Genomic DNA, 14675 nt, shown 5'->3' with positions numbered 1-14675 from the left:
GGCCTTCATACCTTTCGGGCCAAATATAGTTATGTAGGACAATAGTATTCCAAGATAATATTTTCAACAATTTTAAATGAAAGATTATATAATTTACAGTTGTGACAAAGAGTGTTATTTTTTCACGCACACATCACGTCACAGTGTTCATATTTCCTCAAGCATAAGCGATCGATGCATGTTATTTATACGACATGTAAGCTTTTCATTTCAATATCAATAGTTCATTTTTACCATTTATTTCAATTTGGTAACCGACTTACAGTTGCTTCGTAAATGCCAAGTAAGTAGTGTGTTATGAGATTCGATTCCAAAAAAGCTGATATATGGTACACCGATCAAAATGGGTATTAACTTGCCAAACCTTTTTGGAGGATGTTGCGGAAGAACAGTTGGTAGCGCGATCGAATATGTTGTTTTAAAGCATTGTTACTGTAGCGGTGCAGATTCGATTACTGTTAGTCTTAGAATAAGTATTTTCATGTTTGTTTATCAGTACGTGTATTGGCTGTACACTTGTCGACATCTGTTAATCTGTTACCTGTTTATCTGTTTGTGTACATAAAATATATATCTGTGCATGAAATTGTGTACAAAAAATAATCTGTTTTGTAATGTCACGAAATAAAACTTATAATAATACTTCACTGATCCTTATAACTCCCTTACTTGCAGACATATAATTTTACACATCTGATTATAGACATACAACGTGGGATGTCATGCTGCAGACATATAATGATACAATTTTCTGCGCAGACATTAATGTTACAAATTCCAACTGTACACTTATTTAACAACTCTAACTGCAGATATAATGTTGCAAATCAGACTTAATATCTTTTGGCATCTTATCGACCTATCAAAGTTAGTACAAATGTGCGGTAAAATCGTGTATAAAAGTATACCATACGTGAATATCAGTATTGAACGATACATTTTGTAACCTCGCCTGAATAATATACTTAAAAAGCTTATGTGCTTTATAATGTATTTCCGTTCGTCCGTATGTCGGTCTAGATAAAGCACAGTATTATGTAGGTTAAACGTTCGACAGTAAAAATAATTTGAATTCGTCTTCTTAACTGTCGGAAGTCCGCTAGAGATGGGGTATCATCACGTGTTAATTAAATGCGGAAATAGAAACAAAACTGATCTTAAGTTATTGGTTGTGATATCCTTATATTAAATGACGCATAAAATATAATTGATCACATAAATCTATGTTCAGATTTCCTGACTTGTATTTAACCATGATTAATGGTCTGCACAGAGATAAAAAAAATGTTATGCAATTATCAAATGAATGATTCTGACGTTCGTCTCAAAATGCACTTTCTATAATGACATGTTGAAGAAATAAACACTAATATAAAATACCAGATACAATTAAATAGGGTGTGAATGTTTGCACGTACCGTATTGGATTTCGTTTGTTCTTTGTATGGAACCAATCTATAATTTCTAAATTGCATGAATGTTGAACATGAATTTAAAAAAGAAATTTGCAACCACGAATAACAGGAAATCGAACAGGAAACGCATTAAGTTTGCGAAAAAATTATCGGATATATCCTCATCATGATGTGGATTTTGAATAAAACATTTATTTGCCGATAATAATAAACGCTTGCTTTTAATATAAACAATAGTGACGTACATTTCGATTTAATTAAGTAAGACCAGTTCATAAACAAGGCTTACCACGAGGTTCCGCATAAAAAAATTGTAGTCTTCGGTTGGTCAAATCACCTGTCAATGACAAGTGTGAAGTCTCTACGACGACTTGCGACATTCAAAACCGATCTCGCGATATGTTGTTGGACAAGTCGTGGCGGTTTTGTGACTGGCTTTGTAAATCATATTCCCTCCGTTGAAAAATATGTCTTCGGATTTAGATTTTTTAATTTTGCATGTGGATGATTTTAAATTTTCGAAATCACACTGTCTCTGCACTTACTCTTCACGAGAAAGTAGTAGTTTGGATAATTATTTTATTTTATCATTGATTTTAGTATTTGATTTGCTCAAGTACAATTAAATCATACATATGTACATCCATTGTAAGCTTCTTTTAGATTATCTCATTATTGAATAGTGTATTTATTCGATTAATTCATTTTGTATGAAGAAAAAAACAACATTTGTTGATGATCATTCTTGTGTTAACCATATGCTTTTAGTACGGGCGTTGTTAACAATAAAACTAATAACACTTGGAACTTATTCTATCACTCATGAGTTATCATGCATTTCGTAGGAAAGCAGTTTTAACAGTCTCACGTCAATCTTCGACGTAGTAAAAATCATGACAATTATTGTTGTCCTAATACGTGTTCCTTCAACGATCAGTAAAATTGACAATACCATTGTTCATACAGGACATCATTTTGAACGTAAGTGGAAATTATTGAATACGTTATGAATATATTGAGGAAATCAGAGAACGAAAACATTGATTGACGTCTTGTCAATATAATTAGTATCTGACTTCTAATGAAAAGTCGTTGAAGCACACAAAACAAATACGATAGGCTTGCACAATTTATAGCATATATATATTTTCAATATTGTTGGCCCGCTTAGACCACTTAAATCTAAAATTGCAATAGAATAAAGCTAGATTTTCATAAGGTTTGACTTTCAAATTGATGCTTTCCTGACACGAGTCTTTAAAAACAAATACTTGATTGGAGTTCTTTCACTGACGTAGTCGACGATGCAGTATCACACACCTACTGGGGTATCGTAGCGGAAAGGGGAACCATTCAGCTTACCAATCATTTATTGAGAAATATATTTTATAACTAGAATCTGGTTCGTGACATCCCCAAAGGCATTCTAGATAACTTGGACCATGCATTTAACAACAGAGTCAATACTTAACTAGTGAATATGTTATATGTGCTGTTATCATTATTGCAAACTACTTTTGATTAATGCATTTATACAAATCAATAAATAGCAACCTGTGATATCGTTTCCCTGCCATTTCTCCAGAAAATCGGCTAAGCCTAAAAAAACCTGTATTATAATCAGTACAGTAATCGACAAATCAAGTTAGGGTAGGAATTTTGCTTTCATTTCGTGCATGGAGAACAATGCTTTTACATTTTTAAAACATAGTTCCATAATCTGATAATCAAATACTTTCTGGAGGAGATATTATACATACAACTTTATATATTTGAAAGCAGTATCCTTGGCTAAATTTATTGAGACTGTTTATTGACCTTAATAATACGTGCACCATGTACTGTCATAGGCAATATTATATTTTCAAGACTGACTTAAGCATAATTCACGTTGACCTCTGATTTATTTGGCACACACAAATGCCATCTGGTCTTCATCAGGATAGATAGGCAAGTCTCTTCTGGTTTTAGTTTCAAAGATATGGGTCATTATATGGTTATTGCCTTTCAGTAAAAATAGACTTATTGTTTTAAAGGATAAGCTAATGGACAGTTATTACCGACGTAGACATGTTATATGACTATAAAAGTCCGTTCATTGGAAATCTCTTTATAATTGGTCGCTACAGTATAGCAGACAATTGAACAAAAAATCGAACAATTGCCGGAAGGTTATATTTTGGGTAGTTTGCATATTAAAGCAGTTTGATTGTTAAATGGCAAATAATGATATCTATTGACCAATCAGTTAAATAAGCCGCTAACTTTATCCTACCTAAACAATTGGCTGCTGTATGGAATAAATGCTAGTAAACAGTAATAATGCTATTATGTTGAGTGAACTACAAGTACGGCATATACTCGTAAGTACATAAAGTTTACTTTTTAGTGTTGCATCTTTTCTAAAAAAATAATACATTATTTGTTATTTTTGAGGAGATGGATGGCCCCACATAGGTCCCATCATCAAACATAAATGTTATATTTTAAAATCTAAACAAACACAAGGTAATGATAATTTATCTGCATGGACAATATCATCCTCGTGACCTAAATTTTTTATATCGTTTTATGTCTATAGAGTAACCGCAATACTATAGCTTGCTCTCCGACAACAGGGAAATACCAAAAGTCGAATGATTTTGTGTGATGTGGTATCACATAAATAAGCCGATAAACATTTGGGCTACGGCAGGCTGTTATCACTGCCTTCTCGAAAACACTCACCATGGCTTGGGCAGTGTTTTGAGTGTTTAGAAATCCTAATTGATCGGCGAACAACCAAAGATATGTTCTGTTCACCTAGATACACGGTTCCATCACACGATAACCGACTGATTAAACGTTCAGCATCAATCAATCGCTTACCACTGACAACAATTGAAAGACTGCCAACAACCGTGTTAAGAACTCCGACAACCGCAGTCGGCGACCGGTCGTGGCTCATGTTTTACTGTTGCCTAACTCAGCTCACATAAAACACTTGGAGGAAAGTTGAATTTATATAGAGGGCATATAATATTGTATAACATCATTGTGGCTCTATTACACTTGCTTCATACAGAGACTTAACCGTAGGTGAATATATAAAAAATATGGTCTTAAGACTGTAGATTTACAATAATAGATATATTACAGACATGGCAACCGGAAAAAGCCATATTTTCTAGCCTTTCTCTCGCATATTCAGTGACATAGATAATGCCACCGCCTACATCAAAAAGCTGAAGACGTATCTCGGGTTTTTGCTCAGACAAATCCTCGCTGATCCCTCTCCAGGAAACGGTTTACGTACACTAAGCTGTTTTCTTTCGGTTAAGGTGGTATAGATAAGAACAAACAAATATTGGACAAATGTAGAGATCAAGCTTAACAACAGAAGAAGCTACGAAATCTGGTTTTAAATATTCTCTTAAGAAACATGACGGATAGATGATATGACTGTCATTGATGAGTTCTTTTTGTGGCCACCTTGTGCAGTTCATAATTCGATTTCACAAAAGACAACAGTAGTGGTTACTACCTAGCAAACGGACTCGAACGTGATTTCAACAGAAACAACAACAACAACAATACACACCCATAAAAAGAAGAATACTTGAAGAATGAAACCTCAACACCTTCTTAAAATAACGCAATGTTGGACTTTTTAAGTACCTATTTCAATGTGTATGTGCAGGGCCAGGCCTATAGTGCCCAGGCGGAAAAAAGCCAGTGATTTTGGTTTGATTCTATTGAGCTGTTAAAATGTTATTAAAAGGTTTAATATTGTCTTGTCCATTAACATACACTCAACGTCAGTTCGTCGAAAATGCAACATAAGCTTTGTGTGACACTCCTCGTTCTTTTACTGTTCCAATAAGAGTGTTTATGTATGGACAAATTCAGAGGAAACACTCCCAAACAGAGAACAATTAGTAAATTTCATTTATGCAGTGAGGCTGCTAATGAAAAATGACACACATAAAGCTGTTGAACAAAGTATTAGTTATTTGCTTTCAGTACTGTATTTACAAGGAATAAATTTGATTGATCTCGAAAGTAATGTTGTTAAAGTGTTTCTCTTTAAACTTGAGCGAGGTAAAAAAATACAATGCTGCGGGGTCTGAGACACTTAGTTGTTTGCTTTTATTTCTATTAGATTAGAAAATTTGGATTTTATTATACATACGTGAGAGGTGAGTACCTTCAAGACATGGGATAATGTTCAAATAGCGGAAGTTACTACTCATAATCATCTCGGCGTCACACACGCCAATAACTGCTCATGGCATGAGTATATTCATTTAAATACGTCCTGGATCGCAAATCGCTAGAAGTCTTATATAAGTCTTGCCGGTTTCATGTGATCTTTGTTTCCTCATTATTGGTGACAAAGCCATGTCTTTGTCATCACTTATATCACAGATGCCTTTTCCAATATTTTCAGTTAAAAGATACAAAAACAAATATTAGTATTAAGACGAAGCCTTGTCAGAATTTAACCTGTTATGTTCTGACACATTCCACACAAGATTAACAAGATAAGTCATTTGGTAATTTCGTCTGGATCAGTTTATGTTGATACGTCAGTTTGTGCATAATCAATGGCTGGGTGATACAATACTATATTCAGCAAAAAAGATATCTTCGTAGGCATATATATTGGTTGATTTATAAGGGAGGTGCTGAAATCGTCAGTAATAATAGAAGACCCAGGTATTGATTGTACACATATATAAACTGATTGGTAGAAGGCTTGGTCACTTAACTTGCAAATGATTTAAATACGTGCGAACTGGCTTCAACATCGGTAAATAATTTTATCTAAACAAACATAGAAAGAGACCTAAATGGCAAACCTATGTGCCATAGATTCAAAGCAAAACTTGTTACGAAGTAGATGTTTCAATGCCTGGCAGACGCTAATCGTCACATACGTTTAAAATACAAAGAAACCAGATAATCTCACTTTAGTATATCTTTATTTGTACATGTTTGTATTACCGCCTTGAAACATTCAACAATAAACAGTATTAGTAACTTAACACTTTCAATGCTCTCTTAGGTTTGTATATTAACACCCCGTTTTTTACTGTTAATGCAAATGTTTGGCTCTTTACGAAATGGTTAAAGATTGATGAGAAACTATTGATACAAACAAGTGGAGCACATTATATTGCATAAACTATCCACTTAGTATACCTGATGCAAATCAACAAGGACTGACTGCAGATTTAATGAAATAAATAAAATAACTGTATTGAAAAACATCAGAAGTACTGTTTTTGCATTAGACAAAATATCACGTTAATTACTGCAAGGCATTTCACTTTCACAAATAATAGCGATTGCCTTATTCTACGATGAGTATGTGTCAGAAAAAAACTTTCTATATATCTTTTCTTACATGCTTTAGAAACGTATTCAGGCTCATGCAATTTTCCGCCTGTTGTTATACGGAAATGCTCTCACAAGCCATTACTTTTTTAAACGCGGCCGTGATTTTATTGCTATTTTTTTATCATTGATTGACATAACAAAAACAAACATTCAATTTGAAGGGCTAATTATACAGCCGTTTATTTTCATGTTTTCGTGTTCTAGAAATATTTATATGCATTTTATCAAACAACCGTGGCATGTTTTGTATTGGAACTGTTCAAATAGTCTCGCCTGCAATAAAAAAGTTCGAGGAGGTAATCAATTACAATGCGAATAATAAGAAAACGTAAACTGATAAGTAGCATTTACCAATTTGCTGACATTAAGCTTTATTGTTAGGAATTTCGCGATTAAATGACAAGGGACATTTCGTTAATCGCTAATTAATAGTATATTGGGCAGTATATTCACACATCTATAGTTATCCATACTCATACATAGGGTTATTGAAATACATTCTTGAAACATATATAAGAGCATAAGCGGTCAATATATTTTTTTTTAAGAACCTCTTGGCGATAATGCGCTAAAAGTTTATGTATTTCGTAAGAAAGTATTTTCACTCTATGGCATATCCAGCTCTTATTAATTACTCTCTTATCTAAGTGTTCAGGTTCATGCCTCCGTCAAGGTGTTCGCCGGACAGATTCACAGTTATTTAAAAGAGTTCTAAAACCGAAATTCCATTAAGGAGATTACAACCACCAATGTCTATTTTGACATTAATTGGTTGTATCATGTGGATTATTAAAAAACCTGCGCATGCAAATTGGCTAAAATAGAGACATTTCGCGCTGCATATTTATACAATTAGCATTTTATTGTGGTCTTCTAAACATTATCTCGCTTTGGCTGGTTTTACTAACTATGACATAGTAGCAGCAAGCTCATGATACAATTCTGATAAATTATTTTGTCGTTCTACACAGGTGTTGCTTATCGTTCAGGCAGCATTATACCATAACTGATAACATCTGTAATACTCCATTTACATTGACTTTATTCAAAAACATACCTTCATATGAAAAACACATAGAAAATTGATTTCAATTAACATATTATCGTTGGAAGTTATTTGAAATAAAAACATAATTGTTAACAATTTCTTCTCTTTCAAATTGACTATAAGCATTTTTGAATTTGCTTAAGATGTTTTATGAATACAGGGGGTCGTTGACCTTATTTGATTTCAGTCGTTAATGGAAACAATCCAAGTGTCATAGTGTTACTATTTGATGCATATTCGAGTGAATTGAACTCAAGCCAAGATGAAAAAAAGAATAAGCAAAAATCAATTTGATGAAATTGCGCAGTTTATACATATTTCAGACAATTTGATTAAAATCCATTATTGAACGCACCCCCCCCTGGTATTTTTCAGCATGTTTCTCGTTTAAAACCTCATCAGTCTACAAGTGGAAGTAGATAAACGATGATTGATAAATCATGCCTAGGAAATAGGAATATGTAATTAATCACATTCTCGTCTTTTTAATGTGGTTCTCTGGGTTTCTGCAAATTTCTTTACTCCAAACATTCTCCTAGTATTTGTTTCAAAGCATATTTCATATCTTTTGTAAAAGTGATATCATTATAAGGTCTAGTACAACGAATATGGACTTAATATTTGTAATAACTGCACTCTAATATCTTGTTTTTTAAGCTAAGTTAAGATACAACAATGGATTTCTTCCTGCTGAGGGGTCGATTTGCATCTACTTGCATTTGTTAAATGCATTTTTTTTATTCACACGTATGCAAGAAACAGCTACGAAAATAACTTGTTTGCAAAGAATAAGCAGACATGGCCTTATTATAACTGCACAATTGAGCTACTATGCAGTGTGCTTACCAAAAGTCAGTGGATTACAATACCGCTAACCGATAATAATTGCCATATTTAATGAAATTATAGTTTTCTTGTTTCATTCTGGCTTCATTCCATTATGGTTAGTGCGAAAAATACTATTGAAGTAAATGTGTTTTAAACTTAACAAATCATAATAAAAAAAGTTAGCTATCGTTTAATGTCCACAGTTCTTTCTTCCTCATAGACTTCCCTTATCTGACTTAAGTGCGCGATTACTCAAACCCTAGGACCTTCTAATTTTTGAAGCTTCCTAAGCTTCAAAAATCAGGTTAAATAGCTAAAGTGGATTTTCCCCATCGTCTACTTTCACTGCCATTGTCCAGATATTCAAACCTTTTAGGCCAATAACCCAATCATCCTAACAAATGGTATCAAATGCTGGAAAACATTATTTTGATTCGACAATGCGTTTTTAAAAATAATCTTCTCGGTTCTATTACACAAAACAACAAACAGGGTTAACTTAATTTACACTTTACTTTTGTATTGGTAATAAATCCTCGCACTGTTCGTGTTTAACGTCAATTTAATCGAAACCTTTCAAACGATTGGCATTTACCCTCCCCACTGCAGACGCCTTTTCTTGGAAGTTAATATTTTAATCATTGCTTGGATTTCGATTGCAAATGTTTATGGTTTTTGGTAATGTCTTTCTAATCTAATTTGTAATAAATAAACTACCTACTTATCAAACATCAGCACGATGCTTCTTAGATCGATGATATTTGCTTTATTACAATTCAGGCGTAAACAATAAGTATATTTATATCTCTATGTGACCTTTAGGAAGACACTAGATATATTTTGTAAGAATCAATTCCCAGGATTTCTTGTCTTTTTAACTTTTGTCTGCGAATGTTTGTCAGTATTTTAATAGCAAAGGCACTCTTATAACTAATAGCGATGGTATGTTGGTACAAAAAATAACTTTCGACATAGTTTTCATCAAAAGCTGTAGATAAGTTTGAAGACTCAAGACCATTTTTAATGAGTGTGAATGGAAATCTTCTCACATTAAAATGAAAAAATGTACTCGTTTAAACGCGGTGTCCGGTTTGCTTACCTTTTGTTATCGTTCCTTGACATTTAACAAAACAAACGTTTAAATGTTAGATGATAATTTAAGAGCCGTTTATTGTTTTCCCATTTTACTATAGTAAATAAAATGTTTCGTAAAAGAACAGTTTAAGTAGCCCTGCATGCAATAAAGATTCAAGGAGGCAATCAATTACGATAAAAATAATAGAAAAATGTAAATTGACAATATGCATATTAGAAATTTAGAGACATGAATATATATTGTAAGGAATTTTGCGATAAAATGACAATCTAATAATCCGAGGGCTGCCTGTATTGTGATAAAGAACGTTTGATGTCGCCAATGCCTGCCAATGTTATCTCTTATCAATAGTAAGACCTATTCGTCATCTATAATTATCTATAAACACAAATAAGATAAATTGACAGATTTTCTTGTAATCTATATTAGTGGTTAGTTTTATTTTATATAGAATGCAACGACGGTAATGGGCTAAAAATTGGTATTCTAAGTAATGTTTCAATGGCATATCGTTTTCTTATTAATCTCTTATATAAGTGTTTAGGCTCATTACTCTGGCAATGGTGTATCCGAAAGGTTTCACATATATTCATTGAAAAAAGCTCTGACATCCAAACTCCAATGAGAAGATTAAAACAATCACATTTTCATTTTAATATTCTCATTAAGTCAGGTATGTAGAAGCTAGCACATGCACGCTACTAGTATAGAGGTATTTAGTACTCACTTAAAAGTTTTTCCTTTTCTGGCTTTATTAGTTTTTAAATCAATATCTAGCGTCAGGCAGCTGTTATGTGCTATAACTTAGAACCTATCAGATGGTTACACAAATCTGATGAACCTGTTTTCCATTATGCACACATGTTCTTCATCGTTAGGGTCTTGTTCCAAGCAGAAATATATCATATAATATGTGTAACATAGTTGGTTCGTCTTCATAGTGTCTAAGCTAACAAAACAATATGAATAACAGTGTCTGTGTGTTCGTTATACAATCAGTATAGTTAAATAGCCACGTACTACGTGAACATTACTATAAAAGCGAATTTAAAGGACAAAATGAGAAGGATATGTAGCTTGATGTTTTCTATACCTAATCTGTTAACAAGTGAAAGGAGATAAATGATGATTAATTAGTTGATAGGAGACACCGACATATAATTGATTACATTCATTTTCATGTCGTGCCCTGGGTTTCTGCACATTCCCTTAGTCTTTTTAGTCTACTAGTTAAATATTTGGAAACATATGACATATGTTTTGAATACGCAATATCATTTGAAATACATTGTCTTATCTTTTGTGACGAAACCAGATCACTGGCTCGAAATTATTTGGGTATGCTTAAAAGTAAACACAACTGTATTTATTTTGTTGTCAAGTATACTATACAGAAAAGGTATATCGCACTGCAATGTACTGTTTTGTCATCGGCAATCGGCATCGGCAACGCTTGATTATGCAGTCACAAAGCCAAAAAGTTGTTTTTAGCGTACCCCGATTTATCTTAAGACACGATTTAGTGTTGAGTTCGAGTTAAATCTTTAGTACAAGCGTGTAATATTTCACATAACTGTAAATTATACGATACTTGTTCACGTCTCAATATTGCTTGGTGTATAATAAACAAACCATACAGAAAAAAAACTTCTGTTTCCCCTGACAATTATAAGACACCACAACAGAGAGATAAACAATGTTACAACCGTTTTCAATGTAAAGTGTCATTTTATTGTTATTGTTGGAGAAAATGCTATTTTTGAAATGTAAACAAATGGTCAATTATTTACGACAGCAACATGATGTTGATTTAATACTTACTAACGGTGTTTCCGAAAAGAGTTCATATAATAAATGGATGTTGATGAGTTTTTATTATGGTATAGATTAAGCTACTTGATGGATAGATATGCTGGATATTTTGTATTTTCTTAATATAGGGCAAGGCCAGCAGTCCAAGACATATTGAGGTATGTCTAAGGTATCTGATTGACCAATACTAGGTTACATGCTTGTGTCGATGACTTAGTAATGGTTAAACCTTATTGTAGAATTAGCATGCATTTACCAAACTATATTAGACCCATTTATTTTACGTAATATAAAACCTTAAATCAGCATAGGCAGTGACATTACACATTGTCTTCTTTCCGTGCCTCTGTATTAATATACCTTTTCCGTTTTGCCTCATTCAAATCAATGACGGCTGAGGTTCGGGTATGCCAAAATAAGTATACGGCATATTTGAAAAGTACTGCCAGTCAACTATTACAGGAGCTCGTTTCAATACAAGATTTCAGTCGTCACTTAAAAAAACTTATACAAACAAAAAACAAAAACAACAGTACGTTAACTGCTTTACGTAGTAGCTAAACGATATCCGTGTGCAATGATAACACGTCTTTATATGAATTTTTATAATGTGTGTGTGGTATGATGTTATCGCTTGAAATTTTCGATTACAGCGATAACAATAATTTTCATTTCAATTCAACCGATAAAAGATATAAAGTTACTTTGCTCTTGAATATTAAATGCTGATGTTATAGCGGATACGCACTTATAAATCAAGGTAATGATTAGGATGTGAAAACAACAACAAGATTTCTGCGAAGCGCACTATCTGGGAATATGATGTGTACCAGATAAGAGTATTTTGACGAATTTTGAGTATTGGCCAAGGATAAAGATTTGCACATCAACGCTTACTACGGCAACGTCTACTGCGTCAATGCTAGAAAGGCTATGATTATAACTCGATGATTTTCACTGAAAAACTTACGAACTATAACAAACATACGATATGATTTAAAATAACTTTTCTTAGAACACTAATAACATATGTATGTTAGGAAATTTACAAGGTCATTCAAAACTCCACAATGTTTTAAGAATTTTAATTGTTTTTTAACAAAATGATTGATGCACTACTTTTAGATCCATAACAAGGCTTTAGAAATGTTTCATGTTTCCATCTTTGAGAACTATTTATATGCTTCTTATCAAAAACAACGAACATATTCGTACCGGAAGTCGCTCATGCCATAAAGATATCAAAAAGGCAATCAATAACTCATGTAATAATATGATAACACTAACTGATAATATGCACTTCACAATTTACAGACACGAGAAGATTATATTGTTGAGCATTTCCCTATTAATTACAAGTAAAAAAACACAAGAACTCCCTTTCTAAGCTGATAAAGAAAGTTTGATATTGTCAATGTATCTCAATATAATTGACAACCAATAGTATATGAGGCAGAATTATTTAACATAAATAGTTATCAATAAGCATATATAAAAATTGAAAGACTTTCTTGGTACATATACTAGATCAAGGGCGCTTCTTACATTTTTATAAAGAACACCACGACGACAAAGTCCCTAAAACATGATGTTTTCATGCCTATGTCTCCGCGAATGGAAACGCCGTAACTATATATGTTTTCATTCAAATGTGCTCTGACAACTAGAATACAGCCACCAAATTCCACATATTTATTAAATGTTTTTATTTAGTAGGTTAAGTAGGAGCCCGCGCATGCGAGCTGGCTAGTATAATGGCATTTCGCGTTCAACACCCGTAAAGATAGCATTTATTTTTGGTCTTCTAAACAAACAAATCGGTGTCATGCTGCTATATCTATTACTTATTAGCTGCCAGATTGTGATATAATGTCTGATAAACTCGTGACATTTTACACACTTGTTGTTCATCGTCAGAGTTTTATTATAAGCAGCATTGTATCATTATTATATAACATAGTTGGTACGTCCTTATAGCGTCTTTGTTCACAGTATTTGGATGCATAACAGTGTTCGTCTGCTTGTTCTGCAGTCATTCTAGCTAAACAGCGAAATCATTCGTGAACATTAGCATTGAAGCAGCTTTGTTGATATTTATGAGCCCTCATCTGTCCACAAGTAGAAGAAGATAAACGATGACCGACTAATTTATATAAAATAAAGACATGCAATTGAATACATCCATCGGTTTTTGCACATTTTAAATGTTCATTTGGAAAATAGAACATGAAATTGATTTTTGTTCATGTAACAAGCTGTATTTATTATTATTTATTATTTATTGTCCGTGCTACATAGTGTGTATAATTCTATTAAATTGAATTATTCTAATATCTAACACATCGTAAATATAAGAGATATTAGTCGTAAAATGTACCAAGTGTATATTCGCACTTTAACTACGTTAATCAAATATGAATAAAATGTCCGATCTCTAAACCCAAATATCTTTAAGATATCTATCTATTCTATCTAAGTTTTGTATCTTCCTAAAGTTAAGTTGTTAGAAGTATCAGTTTTGACAAGCATAGTGTAAGTGTGTCATCATTGCCTTCTCTTAACTTTATAGTCGAACATTTTACAGACTTTCTGACTAAATGACGTTCATCCTGTCAAATGGCTTCAACTGCTGCGAAATATAATTATGATAAAAACAATGCGCCTTTTTTCCGTTGGCTTTACGATTACAAAAAAGACATGGTAACCAGAGTATTTCATTCGTGATGAATCATGTTTGCCGATATTTTTGTTCGAAATGTTTCAAACGAAAGGCATTTAAGCTCTTCACTCAATACGCTGTTCCTTGCAATTTAATGTTTTAATTATTGACTGGATTCCGATTGCCGGTGTTAATAAATCATTGTTTATGTCAGGCTAACCTAGTTGGTAAAAAAAAATATAATAGACATTTTTAAACATCAGTACGATGCTAAGTTCCATGCAATTTGCGTTTTACAGTCCAGTCGTAATGGAGTCAAAACCTGATTATTAAACATACAGTTTATCAAAGGATAATAGATTTACTGAGAGGGGTTAAGTCTGAAGTAGAGAACTTCACATGTTTTCAACACTAGGCGATAACATTCCCGATGCT

Source organism: Mya arenaria, chromosome 1 (genome assembly GCF_026914265.1).
Source record: "Mya arenaria isolate MELC-2E11 chromosome 1, ASM2691426v1".
NCBI lineage: Eukaryota > Metazoa > Mollusca > Bivalvia > Myida > Myidae > Mya > Mya arenaria.
Note: the sequence above shows the minus strand (reverse complement) of the source record.